Source organism: Sciurus vulgaris, assembly GCF_902686455.1.
Source record: "Sciurus vulgaris genome assembly, chromosome: 1".
Lineage (NCBI taxonomy): Eukaryota > Metazoa > Chordata > Mammalia > Rodentia > Sciuridae > Sciurus > Sciurus vulgaris.
The window spans coordinates 131,668,842-131,690,513 of NC_136461.1; the positions used below are offsets into that span (position 1 = coordinate 131,668,842).

Genomic DNA, 21,672 nt, shown 5'->3' on the forward strand with positions numbered 1-21,672 from the left:
TTACTTCTCTGTGAAACCCCACCTCTTAAATTCTGACACATGCTTACATTATGGACAAACCCTAAGGACTTTATTCTGGGTGAAATAAGATGGGCATAAAAAAAGCAAAAACTTCATGATCCCACTTATCTAAGGTAGCTAGAGTAATTGAATTTATAGAGAGAAAGCAGAGTGGTCATTGACAGGGACTGGGGAAATCGGGGAGTTACTGTGTAATGGGTACAGAGTTTCAGTTTTGCAGAATGAAAAGAGTTCTGGAAATGGCTCGTGATACTGGTTGCACAAAAAACGTGAATATACTTAATGCCACTAAACGGTGAGTGTAAACATAGTTAAAATTTCATGTTGCATATATTTTGCCACAATTATTTAAAAACACCTCTTTTGAATGTCTTTTGAATGTCTTCGAACTGAACCTCTGTAGTGTTTGTTCCTTTTAGTCATGAGCTGCCTTCAGGTCCCTATCCCTTATGTAAAAAACTCCAGCATGTAGGCCGCCATTTTCCCTCCAGTGTTGTTCCTGATTCCTTCCATGTCCTTGTCAATAGTGTGAGCAACACTTTGACCTCTCAGGAATCTCTTCTGTCACATCTCAGCCTTTACTTACCTGCTCACCCCCTGGTGTTGTCCATTACCAACTGTATTTTCTTAGAAATCTCATCCTCCAACCCCGGCCCAAGACCTATGTCTCTCCCTTCCCTCTCATTCACTCTCATCTCTTTGTCTAAAAGTTTCTGTCCCTGAGGCCTCCAGCCCATTCACTCTCACATGTTCCTGGAGCCCAACATCTCTTCCTCCTTCACCACACTTTGAGAATGTCTGGAACATTCCAATCCCGTGTGTACTTGCAGTTCCTTCTTCTTAGAAGCCTCATCTCTTCGTGTTTCTATGCCTGCCTCCACTTCTCCAGAGCCCCTGCTGGCCACCAGTTGTAATGGGATTCTCCCCTCATAATTCTAGGACATCACCCTATCATCTTCATAGCTGTTCTCAGGCACCAAGTTCTCTTACCAGTTTCTTAATGGCTTTTGTCTGTTTCTCACACTGATATGTAAGTCCTGGGCAGAGATTGTCTAGCTCACCCTGTAGGCAAGCCCAGAGCCTGCGACACTGACTGATATAAGTGGTGCTCCACTCTGTACCTGCTTGTGACCATTGAAATGGGAAGACTCTTTGAGGATAAAAGTCATATTTTTAACCTAGATGTATAATAAGTCGTGTTTGACCTGATGCTGATAAGTCATCAAAATCTCAGCACATTTTCAGTATTTAAGAAACTGTGAAAGAAAGCAGCCAGAAAGAATGTTAAGGATGGTTCCCTCTACCATTTCTCACAATGTGCTGGTGACAATATCCCAGAACCCTAGAGCATATAAAAATCTTTTGCAAGGGCATGGTTTTGCTTATTTGAACTGCATATTTATGCAAAGACCTCTGTTGGATTTCTACATGAAACAGATGCTATCTCAACCTCTATTATATATTTTTTTTAAGTTCTTCCTGCATCATACTTTCTTCTTCTTTGACTTAGGGATCAAAAACATTGAAAGGACAAGGTAAACAACTTGCAGAGGAGTAAAATCACAAAGTGACACTGAAATACAGAAAAGGAGGCAAGCAAGCATCTGGAATCTGGTGAGCAGGCTGTCAGAGCTATAAGTGCCTCCCAGGGCAGCATGTTCACCTGCCTCATTGACCTTGTGAGACTCAGAGAAGTCAAATGACCTGGCACGCTGCAAACATCCTGAAAATTGTTAAGCCTCTGCTCCACCCTTCTTCCATTATCATATCTCCTTCCGGCCTGCCTGTTTTCATGAGAGCTTTTTAAAAAAATAGCACACAAAGAGAATGCACACATGGCTTGATAAATTTTTATAAATGGAATACCTCTGTATAAACAGCATACAAACCAAGCCCCAAAAACCCCCTCACCAAGGTATACACCATTCTGACTCTAAATAGCACAAAAGAGTTTTTTGTGAGGTTTTGTGTTTTTTTTAAATAGAATTGCTCAGAACTCTTCACATCTTTTTTTTTTTTTTTTTGTGGTGGTGGCAGGGGAGGGGCTAGGGATTGAACCTAGGATCTCATCCAGGCTTAATTATGTACTCTATAACAGTCACAATTCCAGCTCACCTTTTACATCTTTTTTCAGTCAACATGATTGGTTAGATTCAGCCACATGTTGAGGTCGTCGTAGACTATCCTCATTGCTGAATATTCCATTGTAGGGATATATCACAATTTACTTATCCATTCTACCGCTGGTAAGCACATGAGTTACTGTAGTCTACCTGTGTAGTAGGTCAGGAGCATCCTAACACTTGTGTGTGTGTGTGTGTGTGTGTGTGTGTGTGTGTGTGTGTGTGTGTGTGTGCAGCCGTTCTGGGGAGTATACACCAAGGACTGGAATGGCTGGGCCAGAAGATGTGCACATGATCAGTTGTAGTAGATTCTGCACATGTTCCAAACTGGTTGTACCAACTTACATTTCCATTAATGATGAAAGAAAATGCTGGTTGTGCCACAACTTTGTGATCATTGGCATTTTCTTCATCACTTTAAATTGTTCTGGTGTGCGTAGGTATAGATGTGGGTATGTGTCTATGTGCATGCCATTTCCTCTGTAATAAAAAGTCCAGTATTTTGCACTAGATCATTACACTGATTATTAGGTTATGGACACTGCTATGAAAATAAAGGACTATGTAAATATAAAAGCAAAATGACTGATATTAATATTTTTGAACAAGGGGCAAATGGATCAGTTCATGTACTGACATTTAATTTTCTGTGATCAAAATGGGTAGATTAATTTTTCAGTAGGCATGTTATAGGCAGTGTATAGGTATATATGTTTATATAGACATATATATTGATATAAGTAAATATATATTGACACTTGTTTTCTTTTTTGGTACTGGGAGTTGAACCCAGGGATGCTTTACCACTGAGCCACATCCCTAGCCCTTTTTATTTTTGATTTTGAGATAGGGTCTCCCCAAGTTGCCCAGGCTAGCCTCAAACTTGCAGTCCTCCTGCCTCAGTCTACATGTCGCTGAGATTACAGGCGTGTGCCACTGAGCCCAGAAACATTTATTGATATTTCAGGTGCCTACTATATGGCTAGGCACTGTTCTACCACCAAGGAAGAAAGCTTTGCTCCAGTGCTTTCTATTAAAAATATTCTGAATACGATGAACAAATCGTGAGACTTCCCACAATTGTTACAGGAAAAGAAATATCTATTTAGAGAAATATTTCAGTTTGACTAATCTGGAATGCTAGTTACATAGTCCTAGAATTAATTCCAATCTTATCATGGCTACATCTATACTCCAGTTGGCCACCTTCCATAGCAGTTAGATCCTAGAGGGACAACACACAAGAAACTACAAAAAATAAATTATTCCTGACTGGTTTCTCCCAACCACCTTTACCAGCTCTCTAACCCTGGTGACCTAGGTTAGACCACCCAGAAATCCTGACACTTCTTAAGACCCCCAGTTCCAATTCTAAGCAAAGCAGCATCAGGCAGCATGTTCTCCTTCCCCTTGGCATGATATTCTCAACAATGAAAGGTACTTCCCAAGTAACACACACTCCCTGCAAAGCCAGTTCCCTCCCTGTCGAGTTTCACCACTAACTATTGCTTCAGAAGGAGCATCAAAAGAGACCATAGAGTTAGGAAGGATGTGTGTGATGCTGTCATAGCTCCAACCAGAATTTTAATTTTTTTAATTTAAATTTATATTTTTCCTAATAATGCAAAGCAAGAATGAAGGCAGAGTGACTGACTGGGAGACTCTGTCAAAATCCAGGCCCCAGACATTGAATGGGGGTACCCTTGAAAGACCTTCGGGGAGATGTAGACTTCATTTGGTTTTGCTATTAGTTAGAAGTGGGAGGAGTTTAGGATAACTTAACCTTTCTTGAACAACTGGACAGAAAGTTACTAATGCTGCTTACTGAAGCTAAAAAAAAAAAAAGAATGGATTGGTTTATCCAGGGAGATTATAAGTTTGATTTTAGACATTAATTTATCCCTGTGTAACTGTTTTGCCCTGTTTTTTCTATAATTTGCAATGATTGCTCTGAAATTCTCATCAGGGAGCCTTTCCCTTGCTGGGAACCCACTAAAAAGCTGGCAGACATTTTCATGCAAACTATTAATGACTGCCCAGCACAGAGTTAGGCAATTTGAAAGGCCCTAAAGCAACCCCACAAAGATTTTAATAAGTGTTTTGTACTGTTAGAGGTGCTGTGGGCTAAGCCATCATTGGGGATGCATCCCACCTGCAGTATCCTTGAGAAATCCCATCGTTTCCTGGGATACAGAAAGCCCATGTTGAAGATTTCAGTCGGTACTTACAAAATGCTCTTTGGTTATTGGTTGCTATTTAGAAAAGACAAGTAAAAACATGCATAATTTATTAATTTCCTTCTGATCATACCCTTATTATTTCTGGCATTTCCCAAAAAGGCTATTGTAAAAGTTGAATTATACAATATTCACTTAGTAACAACAGAAGAGAAAGACACTATTATTACAGTCTCAAAGTCTTCAGTGACTTAAAACCTCCAGTGGCTTACAAATTTGGCAACGGCCATATAAACAAACGTGTAAAGATTTCCATTAAAAGTCACTGCAAAACAGATGGTAACATGCTTAAGCAGTTTTTTTTTTTTTTTTTTTTAAGATGAGAGCATGTGTAAGTATCCATCTGGAAATAATTATAATGCAAAACAGTCTTTTGTTACTATTAAGCTTTCAGTTGACTTCTACCAAAACAATAATGAGCAAACTTTTCCTTCAAACAGCCCTCAAATTATTCAGACAATAAAGCCAAAAGTCAGCAACTTTTTTTTTTCTTCAGCAATGAGGATCTTTACCACTAAACTATGTTCCCAGCCCTTTTTATTTTTCTTATTGCAACAGAGTCTTGCTAAGTTGCCCAGGCTGATTGTGAACTTGCTATCCTCCATCCTCAGCTTCCCGAGTCACTGCAGTTACAGGTGTGCACCACCCACCAACAAAAGAGAGCAATTTTTGGAAACTCATAGTTGTGCACAGAGGCAGAGTTTAGAACTGCCACCAAAACCCTCTAGCCACTAATGCTGTCCAGCTTTCTGTACCTCATGTAGAGGAAGACACTGCTTTGATTCAATTTTTGGTCTATTTGTTTAATTCCAGGTCTTCACTCATTATTCATGATCTGGAGTGAGAAAGGCCTATATCTGATGTTGGCCATACCATAAGATAACATACCAGCATTTCTTTCTAACTTAAAATTGGCTCATCTGAGCATCCTTCTAAACAAAATATAAACATCACTATTGACCAGGAGTCAGCTTATTTCCCAGCAGCTAATCATAACAGGTGTTAGCCTTGGGCAGGCAGAGGGCCTGTTTGTGATTTAATTAGCATCAGGTGATCCTGTGTTATGCTGGGAGGATGTGATTCAGAGATAGCTGCATTCACCTGTTCCTATTTTCAGACTAAGTAGCTAAACCCAGGGAGATAACTTAGCATGCAATCGGCCCTGTTGGTTTCATGGGTCTATTTTCTAACCTCATTGTGTGAATTCTTGAATGAGAGAAAATGAGCAGCCCACAAAAGACTTCCTGTGGCCTAATCAGTCTCAAACCCAAACATCTTCAGAAACCTTCCCACTTAGACTCTAAAAACCTAATGGTCTTTCATGAGATTTGTGCCTCCTTTAGTCTCCTGTCAACAGCTGGTTCATTTTTACTTCCTTTTTCTCCTCCTGTTCATTTGATTTCTTCCCACTTCTACATGAAGAGGCATGGGCGGCCGAGAGGGAACCCAGATAGTGGTTTCCTCCTTTTCCACCCACAGTTCAGCATCCAATTTGAGGAAACTGCATGAGGTTCTCACCCAACCCTCTGCCACTTTGCTACTGGGTGCACACTCGTACTGTGAAATGTGATATCTGTAAAAAAAGCATTCTGCATCCAGGGCAAAATAATATTAGAAAAAGCTTTCCCAGCGGTAAGGGAAACCTAGAAGGCGGGAAGGCTAAGAGGAGGGTAAAATTAAGAGCAAATTAGCACACATTGCTAAATACTCAAAAACATTACTACAGAGAACAAGAAAATGAAAATCTCTTGAGGCCACAATACAGAGAATATTCCTGGAATATCTGTGCTTCTCATGCATTGAGGTACTACAGTCTGTAGAAGCTCAGAGAGCAGTGAAATTAATACAAATGGAACTCCTGAGGAAAGCAGTTTTGTTCTTAAAATGGAGCAGCAACAAAGACCTGATCATTTGAACAGACTCAAAATAGGGAACAACTGAGGAAAGAAGGTTAAATTTTAGCATCTTGGTATAAGGAAGGCCAGGGGAAATCTTACAACCTTATGACTTAGGAGGAAGACTGCTTGTTTGTAGTCAAGCTGGTATAGCTGGTGTGTTGGGAATAACTAAAGCTGTGAAATACCCAGAAATAACTCTCTGTTTTCACTCACTGCCCCATTGTAACATCATTAGTAACTTCTTCAATGTGAGAATAGAGAAGAAGCTGAATCTCACATCAATTAATTTTGCAACAGAGTGTAACAAAAGTCTGGTAGGAATGATTGAGTGGATTGGCAGGAAGGATGGGTGTAATGAGCTGTCTTCTCTGCATTCCTTTCTTCATTATCTCAGATAAGGAAGCTACATAACCATTCCTCATGTTTATATTTCACACTTCATGTGAAGAGTTGATGCTTTTTCTCTTGACAGCCTTCTAGTACCTATTGAGACTTAAAGAATCTTCCAAAAATAGTTAAAGATTAAGAGAGATACTCGGGCATAGATAATGATACTGCTGGGAGACAAATGGCTACTAGGCTCTTGCATCTAATGCCATCCCAGAAAAATGGTTGGCAACTTTATGCTTTGCATTTAGAAGTGGGCAAATTGAGGAATCAAAATACATATCAGGGGCTGGGGATATAGCTCAGTTGGTAGAGTGCTTGCTTCTAAAGCGTAAGGCCCTGGGTTCAATCCCCTGCACTGAAAAAAAAAAAAAAAAAAAAAATCTGGATATAGATGGAGTTAAAAGTAATTATCTAGTAATGCCATGAAGTCCCACTTTTACACTCTAGGAGGGATTTGATCCAGTAGGGTCAATGGGGGCATTAAAATAAAAATTTGGATGACCCATAAGAAGCCATTTTTAATATTCCTTACCCAAATACTAAAATACTAATAAATACTAAAATACTCCAGAGGATATCTGAAAATTATCAAGGGAGTTTTTGAAATCCCAGGTACCACCTACAATTACTACCATCAAAATCCCAGATGACCCAAAGTAAAGGCAAAACTTCATCCCAACCTGTCCAGGCTAGACTGTGGATTTCCCAGAAGAGTCCTGGAATCCAGAATGCAGAGGGTGAGCCCTGCACCCAGCTCAGGCTTTGTCTGGGGAAATTTCTTTCTAGGTTTCAGCATATGGATTTAAAAAAATTTTTTTTAGTTGTCAATGGATCTTTTATTTATTTATATGTGGTGCTGAGTATCGAAGCCAGGGTCTCACACATGCCAGGCAAGTGCTCTACCACTGAGCCACAATTCCAGCCCCAGCATATAGATTTTTAATTTATGTGTTATATTGCAATTACAGCACAAGAAGAAAATGCCTAATCTCCTTGGATTGTAAATAGCACTTCCCATGCTCTCATAATTAAATAAATGGAAGACAGTGAGCCCAGCAATAATAAAAATAAAGATAGAAAGATTTCTCTCTGAGGAAAAATTAGATGGGCTTAGGCCAACCCTCACTACAATCTCTTCCACTCCTTGCCAACTATTTCTAAGAGTGAAGTTTGGGATTCCTGGAGCCCTTGGGTCTTTGTGGCACCATCAGAAGTAGGAGGTTCTGTCACACAGATTCAATATTGACAGTGTGGGCCCAGACAGAACCCATGTAGAAGTGTGTTCTGTTGTATGGAACTTTGGGTGTAATGAAGTTACAGAGGCTATTGATCACAGCTGCCTAAGACTATTCAAGATGTTTGATAGGGCCTGCTACAGTGGTGCACACCTGTAATCCCAGCAACTTGGGAGGCTGAGGTAGGAAGATTGCAAGTTTGAGGTCAGCCTCAGCAATTTAGTGAGGTCCTAAGCAACTTAGTAAGACCCTGACTCAAAATAAAAAATAAATAGGGCTGGGGATGTAGCTCAGTGGTAAAATACCCCTGGATTTTAAAAAAAAAGATGCTTGATAGGGAGCTGCCACTCTAGAGTGGATTGCTACCTGCACATCAGAGTTATGAAAAATGTATATAGAGAGAAATGTAAGGAAATATGTTAGGAGATGGAATAATGGTCTATTTTTATTACTTATTAAAATTTTCTTTATGGGGTATTGAATACAGCAAATAAGAAAGGAAGCCATGAACAGACATGGAGATAGGGAATGGACGTCATGAAAGTTAAACCAGGAGCTGGAATAAAGCAAGGTAAAGGAAACACAAAAAAGTAAAACAGATTGGCTTAGAGAGCTGCTAAAACTATACTTGTGAAGACTGTGCATCCTTGTAGAAAGTCGTTTATATTATAATGCTAAATGAAAGAAAAGCAGCATTCAAATTTCTATATATTTTGTGTGTGTGTATGTGTGTGTGTGTGTGTGTATGCGTGTGTGTGTGTGTGTGTGTGTGTGCTGGGGATCGAACCCAGGGTCTTGTTGGGTCCATGTTATTCTTTAAAAAAAAAAACAGAATTACTAACAATTACTGAGGATTACTATTTCAGCCATATGCTAGGGCTTTACTATACAGTTAGTCCTCCATATTTGTGGATTCTGCTTCCAAGGATCTAACTAAATGCAGATAAAAAATATTTGGAGAAAAAAAACACATTGCATTTGTACTGAACACTACAGAATTTTTTCCTTATCATTATTCCTGAAACAATAGTACAACAACTATTTGCATAGTGTTTGCATTGTATTAGGTATTATATGTAATCTAGAGATTACTTAAAGAGTAAGGGAGAAACCAGGCTGCTGGCACATGCCTGTAATCCTAGTGGGAGGGAGCAGGGGCAGTGGTGAGGCAGGTGGTAAATCACCCCTGGGTTCAGTCCCCAGTACAAAAAGAGAGGGAAGAGAGAGAGGGCGAGAGAGAGAGAGAGAGAGAGCGAGAGAGAGAGAGTGAGAGAATGAGAATGAATAAGGACTGTCCTTGAATTTTGGTTTCCATGAGGGCTCCTGGAACTAATCCTTGGAGGATACCTAAAAATAACTATCATATTTATTCCTCCTAAGAATCTCATGAGCTAGGTCTTATTATTCTCCTGATTTGACACACACTGAAGTCAGGCGTGATTTACCTCTGTTCAACCAGAAGTAGAAGTGGTACTATGTTCAATTGCTCCCAATTATTCTATTATTCATTATGTTTTTTTTTTTCTTTTTTCTTTTTTCTTTTTTTTTTGGCGGTGCTGGGGATTGTGTTCATTATGCTTTTAAAAAGCATAGTGTTATAATAATATTCAAGTAGATCTCTTTATTATTTATATATTTATTGATTGGTATCAGGCATTGAACCCAGGTGTGCTTAACCACTGAGCCATATTCCTGACCCTTTTTTGTGTTTTATTTTGAGACAGGGCCTCACTAAGATCAAGTAGATATTTAAATGCATGTTTATACTAAAATTTGGAGATATTAATGTTCATATGGCAGAATGATATAGTACTTGATGTTAAGAGTTTCTTACTTCTGGTAAAGAACTTTCAACAGTAAATAGAGATGCATAATAAAGGAATTGTGTTAATAATGATGAACAATTTCTGAAAATGAATTTTCTTATATTTTTTTTCACTGATGTGGAAGGACAGAGGTGATGAAAAACTTAGCGATTAGAAATTTGGTAATTAGTCTGGTGTGTGTGTGTATTTTCTGTCTTGCCACCAGAACCCTTTGTATCTAGAATGTCTGAAATAGAAGAAATGGAAATGATCAATGGCTAGTTAAAGAAGACAGGGAGAAATGCCTTCCTTGTGTGGGTTGATACATCCCAGTAAAGTTCCAATTATCTTATTCAACAAAAAGGGTTAAGATTCACTGAGTCCTGAGGAGAAACACTGAATTTTCCAAACATGCATCAAATATTTATTAACTACTTCTATGAAAAGTAGAATTGAGCGATGCATTGTAAGGAACATGAAGAAAACCGCATTGCCTGTGAAAGTGTGTATGCACTGGTACAGTGAGAGCAGAAAGCCGGTATTTGAAGAGGCTATTGCTTCAGGCTGTGGGTCAAAGATTTTATCAAGACCCTTTATCATTCTAGCAGCTCAAGAGACTGAGGCAGGAGATTCACAAGTTCAAAGTCAATCTCAGCAGCTTAATAAAGGCCTATCTCAAAATAAAAAATAAAAAGGGCTGGGGATGTGGCTCAGTGGTTAAGCACCCCTGGGTACAATCCCTGCTAAAAAAAAAAAAAAAAAAATCAAAGAAAGTATATGCATAGCAGATAAGCACATGAAAAGATGTTTAACATCATAAATCAAAAGGAAAATACAAACTAAACCCAGAAGCTACCATTTAACCACATGAGAAGGACTGAAAAAAAAAATTTTAAACCTGACAACATTAACTGCTGACAAGGATGTGGAGCAACTGAAACTGAAACTCTCATTCCTCATGGGAATGGAAAAAAGATAGAGCCACTTTGAAAGACAGCGTGGCACTTTCTTATAAAACTAAAAAGCACATGGCTTACCATATGACCCAATGAGTATTTAGTCAACACAAATTAAAACATTGACCCACCCCAAAATCTCTACACAAATATTTATAGAAACTTTGTTCATAATCACAGAGAGAAAGAGAGGAAGTAATCCAAATGTCCATCAACAGGTACTTGAATAAACAGTTATAATCATCTAAATAAATATTACTCGGCAATAAAAAGAAATGAAGTACTAATTACACAAAAACATGAGTGAATTTCAAAAGCATTATACAAAGTGAAAGAAGCTAGACTAAAAAGGCTAGAGAAACTGTATGCTTTAATTAATACAACATTCTGCAAAAGGTAAAGCTATCACATAAGACTACAGAGAAATCTCAGTATATTCAGAAATGTTCTGATTATATAGGCCACATTTTCCAATATAATGTAAAAAATTATAAACTAGTCAGGTTAATCAACAAATTAAAAATAAACTGCTAAAAAAACCTTGGACAAAAAAGTAAAACCTATTTATCAGTTTTCAAAATCATTTTCTAGAAATGATCAGTGAGGGTTTTTTTTTGCATCATTATAAATTCATGGATTTATAAATATTTGATGTGTTTCAATGCATTATAGTTAATATTCTTATTTATACTTAAATTTTTATGTTCTTGGCCAGGGGTAGCCTTTTTTATATTATCTCTTGTGGTTCAGAAGTTTAGAAGTTTTGTATCATCATATCTGTCAACCTTCCATGGTCTCTTGGGAGTGATAAATGTATTTATTATTATTATTATTTTTACTATTTAGATCAAACTAAACTATAAGATACTAATCCCACTATTAAAATGAATGAGAGCAACACAAAAAAGATTTGAGTCATTTTTTAAAGCAAAAGATGTGATTTTATATATATATATATATATATATATATATATATATATTCATTCAAATGCCCTTTAGGTAAACATACTAAAACTGTGTTTTAAACTAAAGCTACTTATATGTTTTTGAATTCATCAAAATATTTCTGGAAAGATTCACATTAAAATCTTAATGTTTGTTACTACTGGGGATGGGAGAAGCATTGGAAAGTACAAAGGAGCTGTAATTTCTTTCTACCCTTCTATGATCTGGGTAGAAGCATGATTGAATGTTCACCAGCATGTATTCCTATTTAACTTGGAATATCATTCTTTATTTAAAATTAATTTCCTTAAGCAGGGCATAGGTACCTGCCTATAGTACTAGCTACTTGGGCAGCTGAGACAGAAGGATAGCTTGAGCATAGCGTTCTAGGCTAGCCTGGGTAAAGTAGCAAGACGTGCCTTAAAAAAACAAATGAATTTCCCTATTTTCAAGTTCAGATTTAAATTAATGTCCTGCCTTTGATTAGATTTTATATTGGTCAATTCCATTTGCAAATGTTTTTTGCATTTGAACCAAAGGAAATGTCAAAAAATTGGTTGAAATGTCCAAAGATCTAAGTACATGTTAATATTTATAAAAATATGTGTAATTTCATGGAAAAAAGCCTGAAGTTTTGGAAAGAGTAAAAATATGTGTAGATGACAGGGATATTAGTAGTTTGTATGATTCTACTCTTCTACACCCTATCAACTAGTTGTGTGTCCATGACCTAAAAAATTTGCTTGACCTAAAAAATAAGTTTTAGATCCTTTTAAAGCAAAATTAAACATCATAACTGGAAATATTATCACATCAGAGGATTTTCAGATGCACATGTCTACATTGATCTGTGACATTTCTAAAGAGCCATTTGAATGAATGGACTGATAAGAAAAAAGAGCTTTGACTCGCCTTTTTGGTGACCTGGGTTTACAGGCCACCTGAGTCACCTCCAGAAAATGAATTAAACCTCCTTGGTCCTCAGTTTCTTTCCCTGAGAAGTAGAAATAACCATTGTACTTAGCTCACAAAGTCATGGGAAGGATGTAGTGAGGTCGTACATAGAAGAGTCTCTTGTGGTCTATAAAAATGTAAAATATAAAAATATAAAGCATTATTTCTCTTAATTGGCCTTGAAAGTTGCTCATCATATTGGACCCTCCAAATATGATAATAATGGAACTATTTTTTTTCCACGTGTGGTATAGCAAAAGGACTAGGGGGAAAAACTCTTTAGTATAGTAAAAGAATAATCATTATTTATATGTGATATGATGAGAAAACAAGACATCACTTTTTGTTTTAATGTTCATTCTCCTAACAGACCTTTTCTTAGTACCTCATCTGCTAGCACAGAAGTTCTGACCCTCACTATTTTAAGCTTTGGAGTGTTAACCATTACTATCTGTAAAAGAAATAAGAAAATTCCTTGACATGGTTTTGGACTTCTCATAGATTGTCTACTTTCCTACATCTGTTCTTACATATTAAGTAAATGAATGAATGAGTGATCTTGATAAACTCAACACTAGATAAGCAAATCATTACTACATAAGCAAAGCATTTTTTTATAGTTTCAGGTCTTATTTTCATAATTATCTTCCTATTACAGTAATAATCTATATTTCTATAACAACACATGTAATATTTTGCTCATCAAAGAGCTGGAAAAAATAGGAATAAAGCACAGATTCCATACACAAATACCATACTTTGCACATGTACAAATAAATTCAATATAGTAAATGTATCTAAGCAAAGCATTTTTGTTGTGCTTTTGCTATTTCTGAGACACTAAGCAGTTGGGACTGTTATATATCAGCTTCTATATCAGCAATAGATGTGCATGCACTAATGTGCAAAGTGTGTCAAGATTCCTTGCCAGGTGAAAAAAGAGAGGCAAAGAGCAATGGTATACAATGCTCCCATTTTCTTATAAAGGTATATATGTGTAGATATCTGGAGAATAGGCTGAAAAACAAATGATGGCATCTTCCTCTAAGAAACATTTTTCATTGTAAATCTTTAAGTATTGTATGGATTTTCCTATCATGTGCATGTGTGTTATCTGCACTTTTTAAATGACTTTTAAAGTAACATCAATAATAAACTGTCACAAGTTAGTCAACTCCACTCCAGATTAAAGTAAAGCTAATATAGATGATAGTTCTGGACAAAAACATTCAGGTAGCTTCATGGGAGCCCCTCATTCAACATTAGACATTGTTGTGGGTTAAATCATGCCTCCCCACAAATGGTAATCCCCCTTATTTGCATTTTTTCAACTTTACTTATCCATAGTCAACCACAACCCAAAAAAACTAAATGCAAAGTTCCAGAAATAAATAATTTGTAAGTTTTAAATTCCACACCATTCTGAGTTGTGTGATAGAATCTCCCACCCCACTCTTTTCTGCCCAAGACACAAACCATCCTTTTGTCCATTGTATCCATACTGTATATACCACCCTTCCATTAGTGACTTCATAACTATCTCTGTTATCAGATTGACTGTCACAATTGACAAAGAGAGAAACCACATTCACATAAGTTTTATTATGGTATATTGTTTTAATTGTTTTTTTTTTTCATCATTACTTATTGTTAATGCCCCCCGAACTTAAAAATTAAATTTTATGAGTTTAATTTGTATATAAGAAAAAACATACCATATATGGAATTCAGTACTTACTACTTTCAGGCATCCACTGGAGGTCCTGAAATGTGTCTCATCACTATATACAGTGGTACATGTGAATGTTACCTTATTTGGAAAGAAGAGTCTTTACAGGTCTAATCAAGTACAGTGTAAGATGAGGCCATACTGGTGTCCTTGAAAAATACCAACAAAATTCAAAAACTCCTGTCCTTTTAAGGAAAAAGAGCTTTGAAGGGACAGACAGATATAGAGGAAAGAGGCCACTTAGAGAAGGAGGCAGAGATTGGGGTTATTGTGCTGGAAGCAATGAATGCCAGAATCTAGCAGGGTTAAGGAAGGCCTCTTTCCTAGAACCAATAGAGGAGCATGCTCCTGCCAACACCTTGATCTTGGACTTTTAGCCTCCAGAACTGTGAGTCTACCGAGTTGGTGGTAATTTGTTACAGCAGCCACAGGAAACTGATCTAAATGTTAAAGCTGATCTCATGTGGAAACTGAGGCCATCTTCTGGTTTCTAAAGAAAACTTCATGAACACACTGTCTTCATCACCAGCTGTGCCCTGGCCCCATGATTTCCTGGCTTCTGCTCTCTCTTCTTCTTAGTTCTTTGATATCAAACTAATTTTGTGTTCTTAGCCTTGATGCTTTAGATTTTGGATTCCCCTATTCTGTTCTTCTTTTTCTACTATGATTCCTTCTTCCTAATTTTGATATTAGCTCTTATTGATCTCTCTTAAGGTCCCCAGAATATAATTTGTGACAATTGTTGACTGTTGCCTCTCATCCATTCCTTTTTATTTTCTTTCTTTTTTTTTTGGGGGGGGGGGTTGGGGGAGGTGGTGGTGAGAGGAACCAGGTATTGAACCCAGGGGCACTCTACCACTAAGCTACATCCCCAGTCCATTTTAATTTTTCCCACATTTTTACATTACATTTACATTTGATACATTATAATTGCCTTTTTATTATTTTTTTTTTAAATTTTGAGACAGGGTCTTGCTAAGTTGCTGAGACTGACCTTAAACTTGTGATCTCCTGCATTAGCCTCCCAAGTAGCTGAGATTCCAGGCATGCTCAACTGTACCCATCTCTACCCATTCCATCTGCTAGATTGTCTCATATTTCTTTTCTTTTCCTTTTTTTTTTTTTTTCTTTTGTACCAGGGATTGGATCCAGGGGTGCTGAACCACTGGGCAACATCCCCAGCCCTTTTTATATTTTATTTAGAGACAGGATCTGGCCAAGTTGTTAAGTGCCTCACTAAGTTGCTGAGACTGACTTTGAACTGGTGATCCTCCTGCCTCAGCCTCCTGAGCCACTGGGATTACATGCATGTGCTACTACATAGATATTCTCATATTTCTTTACATACTTCACTAATTAAACAAGTTGGACCCAACTGAGTATAAACAGGTGGTGAATTTATTCTCCTACCACCGCTTTCAAACACTATTGCATCTCCTTCCCTCTCTCCTTAATTCTGTCTTGGGCAAATCTCACAGCTTTCTAGGTCAATGGCAGCACTAGAACAGTCTCATTTTTAGGCATTAACAAAGTCCAGTCCCATCTAAATCAAACTTTGTCTCATGCATTTCAGTTTCCCCTCACCTATTGTGAGGTATCTCCAAAGACTGGTGAGACCCACAATGGGAAGGAAGAGAAGGATACCTCTTCCCTCTTAGCTCTGCAAGGTCAAACACAGAGGTACATCATGGGAGTTCAGACCAACCTCCTGTATGATTTTAACTTTTCTGAATATATCAGAATTTCTCTGTAGTCTTATTTGATACTTTGCCTTTTCCAGAATGTCATAGAAATGAAATGATATACTATGTAGCCTTTTCAATCAGGCTTCTTCCCTTTAGCATGATGTTTTTGAGAGTCATCCATCCATGTTGCTTCATGTGTCAGTACTTCATTTCTCTTCATTGCTCTGTAGTACTCTATTGTATAGTTATAACTGTTTATCCAGGTGTCTGTTGATGGACATTTGAGTTACTTTCCACTTGGGATTACTATAAACAAAGCTTCCATAAACATTTGTGCAGAAATTTTTGTAGAGGTGTGTATGTTCATTTCTTTTAGGTAAATACTAGGTCATAAAGTAAGTTCATGCTTATTATTAGTTTTATAAGAAAATGCCAAACAATCTCAAAGTGGTTGTATCTCTTTTGATTCCCACTACAAGGAATGAGAATTCACACCCTTTATGGGAACCTCCCTCCTCCCACCTTCCTACCTCCCATCAGCTCCTGTCCCAGTAGTACATCCCTAGGGTCCTCTTTCCCAATCCAGCCCTTTTGAGTTTCCTCTGCCAAAGAGACTCATCTGGCCACTTTTTGTGACATGTTTTGTCTCATGGGAAAACACCCATCCATACAACTTGGGGGAAAAAGCTGTCAGCCTAAAATTTTATAGCTAGCAATTAGGGAGAAAAATGTAAAATAAAAAAGTTATTTTCTAAAATACAAAGACTCTGATAGAGCTAATTTCTTGTAGATTCTTGGAAACTATTAATGTATTTCAGCAAGCAAAGTGTACCTCCAAGGGAAGTATAAAACACAAGAAATAATAGTGAGTCTAGAATTTGATACAATGTGGCAGTTAATTTAATTAAGTGCTGCCTGAAAAAAAATGGGTCTTGAGTATTTGTCTGAATGCAGAAATCTTTTGAAAGTGATTAGAAAAGTTAGAGGAATGTTATATAGCCAGGAAGGAGCCAAGGCTTTTAAAATAGGATATTAAATGGAATGCTGCCTGTCATGTGAGGTTTCCAAAGTCTCCCAAGTCTCCAAAGGTAGAGACTGAGCAATGCATGGCCATACATCTAAAGAACACTTCTGACACATCTACGTAAAATTGACTTAGAATTAACAGAAGTCACATACTGCTAGTCTGCTAGTCTTATTTATTTATATTTTTATTTTTTGGTACCAGGGGATTAAACCCAGGGGTACTTAACCACTGAGCCATATCCCCAGCCATTTTCACTTTTTATTTTGAGACAAAGTCTCTCACTAAGTTGCTTAGGGCCTTGCTAAATTGCTGAGGCTGGCCTTGAATTTACAATCCTCTTGTCTCCGCCTCCCCCAAACCACTGGGATTACAGATATGCACCACCACACCTGGTTAATCTTTAGAATAATTTAAGACAAAAAAGAGATTTCACTGAAGGAAATTTGTAAAGGTAGAATACCCGGTATCATTTCTGTTCCCTTTTCTCTAGCCACTGTTGTGGGCAGAAGAGATACTAGTGGATCTTGCCAGAAGAGGATTCTATGGAAGTCTTTCAATGTATATTTGCTGAATCTTAGAAACAGGTGTCAGCCCCATACTGTAACTTAGATGCAGTAGAAGAGTACTGGGGAGAATTTGGAAGATGCTGAGGGGTATAGAGAAAAGAAACTCCATAGTCGTAAGCATTCACTCGCCATTCTCCCTACCCTGACTCCTAGTAATCATTTGTCTAGTTTCATTCTCTGTGGATTTGCCTCACCTAAACATTTCTTGTAAATAGCATCATAAAACACATGTAAAAAGGCATCTTTCCTGCCTGCTCTCGTTGTCTTGGCATATTTTCAGGGTACACCTATATTGAAGCATGAGCCAATATTTTATTTTCTCTTTATAGCTGAGTAATACCCATTGTGTAGATATATATTTTTTGTTTGTCCAATCATCAACTGATTCTACTTTTTTAATATTATAAATAATGCTGCTATGAACATTTGTGCACACGTTTTCGTGTGAACACATGTTTTCAACTCACTTGGACACATATAGAGTAGAAATGTGGATCATTTAGAAACTCTGTCTAACACTTTGAGGATCTGCCAAAGTGTTTTCCAGAATAGCTAAACTGTTTTACATTCTCAACTATACTGTATGAGTATTTCAGTTTCTTCACATACTCATCAATAATATCATTTTAATAGGAATGAAATGGTATTTCACTTGGATTTGGATTTTGTTTCCATAATGACTAATGATGTTGATTATCTTTCCATGCGTGTTGGCCTTTGAATATAGTCTTTGGAAAAATATCTAGTCCAATTCATTCTCCACCTTAAAAAAATGTTTTTGTCTTTTTATTATGTGGTAAGAGTTCTTTATATAATCTGAATACAAATCTCTTACCTGATATATATGACTTCCATGTATTTTCACCCATCCTGCAGGTTACTTTTTCACTTTCTTGATGGTGTCATTCAAAGCCAAAGGGGTTTTTTGTTTTGTTTTGCTTTTGTTTTTTGTTTGGCACTAGGGATTTAACCTGAGGGTACTTAATCATTGAACATATCTCCAGCCCTTTTTAATTTTTGTTTTGGGTCAGGGTCTTGATAGGTCGCTTAGGGCCTCACTAAATTGCCGATACTGGCTTTGAGTTGGTTTTTTTTTTTTTTTTTTTTTGTTATTTGCACAATCTCACAGTGCTTGGAACTCGAACCCAGGCCTCGAGCATGAGAGGCAGGCACTCTACGAGATGTGCTATATTGGCTGCACTCCGACACTGGCTTTGAATTCACTATCCTCCTGCCTTAGCCTCTCACAAATTTTCAATCTCCCCCCTTTCTAAATTATAATTATTACTATAACCTTAAGAAATAATCACTTACCCAAAGTCATGAAAATTCTCCTGGGTTTTCATCTAAGCATTTTATATTTCAGCTCAGATAGATCTGTGATCCATTTCAGTTAGCTTTTGTATATGGTGTGAGGTAAGGGTCTAATTTCATTCTTTTTGGGGGGGGAGTACCAGGAATTGAACTCAGGGGTACTTGACCACTGACCTATTTTGTATTTTATTCAGAGACAAGGTCATAGAGTTGCTTAGCACCTCACTTTCCCTGAGGCTGGCTTCGAACTCACTATCCTCCTGCCTCAGCCTCCCCAGGCACCGGAATTATAGGCATGCACTACCACGGCTGGCTCTAATTTCATTCTTTTGCTTGTGGATATCCATTTGTATCAGCACCATTTGTTGATAAGACTGTTCTTTCTGCCATGTAATTATCTCTGCCCTTTTGTTAAATATCAATTGACCATAAATAAATTGTCCAGAATTTATGTCTGGACTTGCAGATGATTGGTGTGTCTGTTCTTATACTAGTATCACACTTTCTTAATTACAGTAGCTTTGCAGAAAAATTTGAAATAGAAAATGGTGTTAACCAACTTTGCCCTTTTTTTCTCCCAAATTTTGACTTTTTCAGTCCCATTCATTTTCATATGAATTTTAGAACAGCTTGACAATTTCTGCAAAAATGGTAGCTGGGATTTCAATAGGGATGACATAGACTCTGAAGATCAGCTTGGGGAATATTGCCATCTTAATATATAGACTTCTGATTTATGAATGTAGAACATCTTTCCATTTATTTAGATATTCGTACTTTCAACAATGTTTTATGGTTTTCAGTATATAAATCCTACACTTCTTTTGTTAATTTTATTCCAATTGCCTTATTCTTTTTAAAACAATTGAGATTATTTCTTAATATCATTTCCAGAATGTTCATTCCTTGTGTGTGGAAATATACCTAATTTTTGTGTTTGATCTGGTTTCCTGCAAATTTGCTGAACTCTTTAATTTTTGGCGGGGTTGTGGATACTGGAGATTGAACTCAGGGTCATTCAACCACATCCCCAGCCCTATTTTGTATTTTATTTAGACACAGGGTCTCACTAAGTTGCTTAGTGCCTCACTTTTGCTGAGGCTGGCTTTGAACTTGCTTATCCTCCTACCTCAGCCTCCTGAGCCACTGGTATTATGAGTGTGTGCCACTGCACCCAACTGAACTCTTTAATTTTTTAGTGGAATCCTCAGAATTTTCTGTATGTAAGATCATATTATTTGCAACTAGAAATATTTTTGTGACTGAATTGGCGTTCTGTGATTTTAAGGAAATTTTTCTGTACAAATGATGAATGATAGCTGTGAGACACGTTGAAAACCCTACAGAACGTTTGACATCAGTCCCCTCAGCATGTGACTGCACATGGATACTTCTGTAATTCCAGCAAGTCACACAGCCTATATATATATATATATATATATATATATATATATATATATATATATACTGGGACTAGTAAATGCCATTTGATATCACTTGTTTTCCATTTTTTGGAAGTTTTTGAAGAACTGGTGTTCATTCTTTGCTAAATATTTGGTAGAATTCACAGATGAAACCATCCTTTGTTGACATATGTAATTCATATAACATAACAATTCACTCGTTTGAAGTGTACTGTTCAATTACTTTTAGTATACTTAGTTATGATACTTCATCATAATCTAATTTTACACTGACAACTATGAAATGCTGCTGAAAAGAAATTTTAAGTGAAGCCATCTTGATTTGACTTTTGGATTAAAAAAAACAAATCTCTTTTTCTTAAAGTGCTATTCAGATTTTTTTTTCATAAGTCATTTTGCTAGTGTAAGTTTCTAGGAATTTCTGTTTCATCTTAGTTTTCTAACATTTGGCATTGAGTTATTGACAGTACTCCCTTATAATGTTTTTCATGTCTGTAACACTGGTTATAATGTCCCATCTTTGAGTCCTGATTTTAATTGAGTTCCCTTTATTTTCTTGGTCAATTTAGTTAAGGTTTATCAGTTTTGTTGATCTTTTCAAATAAGCAGCTTTCCACTTAATGGATTCCCTGTATTGTTTTCTATTTTCTTTTTTGCTAATTTCCACTCATTTGGTTCAATCCTTCTATTTTTAGCCACACTTTGCTCTTCATAGTTGCTTAAGGTAAAAAGTTATTGATTTAAAATGTTTCTTCTCTTTTAATGTAGACATTTACATCTACACATCTCCCTCTAAATTAGCTTCATTTAGCTGCATCTGGTAATTTTTGGCAGGTTGTGTTTTCATTTTCATTTAAGTCAAAGTATTTTCTAATTTTCTTTGTTATTTCTTCTTTAGCCCATGGGTTCTTTAGGAACACGTTTAATTTTCACATATTTTGGATTTTTCAAATATCTTTCTGTTGTTGAGTTCTGAAAGTATTCCATTATTAGCTGTTTTATAGCATATGATTTATTTTAGAGAATTTTCATGTGGACCTGCAAGAATGTGTTTCCACTGATATGGGTGGAAAGCTCTACATGCTTCTGCTAAATAGTTAGCTCATGTCCTCAGGTTCTCTGTGGGCTTACTGATAGTCTGTCTAGTTGCTCCATCCACTATTAAAAGAGTGGCACTGAATTTCATTGTTGAATTGTCGACTTTAATTCTGTCTTTTTCTGCTTCGTGTATTTTGTGGTTCTGTTGATATATGTGTGTGTGTGTGTGTGTGTGTGTGTGTGTGTGTGTGTGTGTGTTACATATCATATATATGTAATTTTTTAACACTCAATTAATTCATTTTTCTCTTACAAAAACCCTCTC

The 21,672-nt window shown here is 36.9% G+C and overlaps 1 protein-coding gene across 3 annotated transcripts in view; it reads left to right on the forward strand.

Annotated features, from left to right (window-relative positions):
• RGS20 (regulator of G protein signaling 20) overlaps positions 1-21,672 on the forward strand; it is a 67,739-nt gene that overhangs the window by 20,704 nt on the left and 25,363 nt on the right. Inside the window, exon 1 of one of the 3 annotated variants that reach the window (XM_079136960.1) lies at positions 1,070-1,635. The exons of the other annotated variants lie outside the window; for them this stretch is intronic. The gene's annotated coding sequence lies outside the window, so the exon portion shown is untranslated. Of the gene's footprint in view, positions 1-1,069; positions 1,636-21,672 lie in introns of those variants that run through there. 3 annotated transcript variants of the gene reach the window in all.